General features: G+C 36.6%; 1 pseudogene; it reads right to left on the bottom strand.

Moving 5' to 3' along the window:
- Positions 1-1,081: 1,081 nt before the first annotated feature.
- Positions 1,082-1,294, bottom strand: LOC113472575 (annotated as a pseudogene).
- Positions 1,295-1,911: the final 617 nt, after the last annotated feature.

Raw genomic sequence — 1,911 nt, 5'->3', positions numbered from 1 at the left:
TTATGGACGGTGAAAGATCCAAAAACATGCTCAGTTATTCTTCAACTCCCTATAGGCATGTGAAAGATCCAGAAACATCTCTTCAACTCTCTTCAACTCCCTTAAGGAGTTAAAATCTGACTCACTGACTGAGAAGATATGTTCTAAAAAAGGGTAGATGAAATTAACTTAACTTTCGCTGGACCATCCAATCAATTTCTTTCACAAACGCTAAACCATCCAATTTCGCTAACCCCATTTCCCTTCGTTTCAGTTCATTGGACATCCCGTATTTTCAAAGCGACAGCATTGTCCTGAGAAGTTACATCAGTCCATCCATATTTTGTGACAAGGCGGTGTCCATGTACAATGTAATGTTCCAGTGGAACCTCTACGCGGGATTCCAAAAGTTGTTCAACTCCAATTTCCCTTTCAATGAACACAAGCCTAGTAAGTATATCTTGATGCCCTTGATGGAGGGATACCTCCACCTTACGACTATCTTATGGACGGTGAAAGATCCAAAAACATGCTCAGTTATTCTTCAACTCCCTATAGACATGTGAAAGATCCAGAAACATGTTCATCTTTTCAACTGCCTTAAGGAGTTAAAATCTGACTCACTGACTGAGAAGAGAAGTTCTTCTTATGAATCACTCCCTCTTTATATATCTCCATGTTGGTGGAATGGGCCCTTGTTATACTCCTCTATTTAACAATGTTCCAGTGGAACCTCTACGCGGGATTCCAAAAGTTGTTCAACTCCAATTTCCCTTTCAATGAACACAAGCCTAGTAAGTATATCGAGATGCCCTTGATGGAGGGATACCTCCACCTTACGACTATTTTATGGACGGTGAAAGATCCAAAAACATGCTCAGTTATTCTTCAACTCCCTATAGGCATGTGAAAGATCCAGAAACATGTTCATCTCTTCAACTGCCTTAAGGAGTTAAAATCTGACTCAAATGAAAAGATGGCTTCATACAATATATTCATACATTTAGCATAGAGAAAAATGATGTAGTTGATTGCCAAAAATTAATTTTGGGGAGTAATTGGTGTGTAAAGAGTTGGGATGATGCTTTTATGTTTCATAGACTTACCCTTGATTCATATCATTCTCGGTATCATCTAGCCATACTCGAACTTGCATGGTGTTTCCATCTCTGCACCAATGAAATATATCTTCCATTTTAAAGATTATTTAATAAAACTATTATCAAATTTAAAAGGTTTAAATCATATTTTTATGGAATTAGTGTGCCCTAGTAAGACAGATTGTCTAAAAATAGACTGTTGCTAAAACTAGAAGGCGTAGTTGTTACTGTGAATAATTGAAAAAACTCAGGAAACTCACAGTAACAAGTGTCTCTTATGGTGGTTGATTAAAGGGTTGATAAAATAAGATTGAAAGAGAAAAAAAAGAAAGTAGGATGCCTTAGGAGCTGAAAGAAGGCCCCAAGGCCAAAGGCCATGCCTGAGGCGGCGTTGCTTGAGCCTGAATGAGTACAACATCACCCATTTGCAGTTGATGAGATGATTTCGTCCATTTTTTTAACGTTACATTTGAGTGTTGAGATAACACATATTTTATTGAAGTGTATTAATTGGGGACTGACTTTTGTAACAAGCAGTCATCATGTTTAACACAATTAAAGTTCCTTAAAATAATAATATTATATTAAGACTGGCATACTTACGACTTCTTGTTTTCAGACCTAACCAGCTTTGATCCTTGAAATTGATTTTGGTCAAGTCCTGATTGTTTTGGACAGCAAGCTCTGAAACACAAGGTGAAATGATTGTTTACAACACAATGCTCCTGAACTCTAAATAACTAATTAAAATTAATGGTTCATTTATTTATTAAACAATGCTCAGTACTCACATTATTAAAGTTAACTACACTATGAGGTTGATTACTTCCTC

The sequence above is a fragment of the Diaphorina citri genome, unplaced genomic scaffold, assembly GCF_000475195.1.
Source record: "Diaphorina citri unplaced genomic scaffold, Diaci psyllid genome assembly version 1.1 scaffold6285, whole genome shotgun sequence".
Lineage (NCBI taxonomy): Eukaryota > Metazoa > Arthropoda > Insecta > Hemiptera > Psyllidae > Diaphorina > Diaphorina citri.
This window is presented reverse-complemented; position numbering and strand designations above follow the sequence as displayed.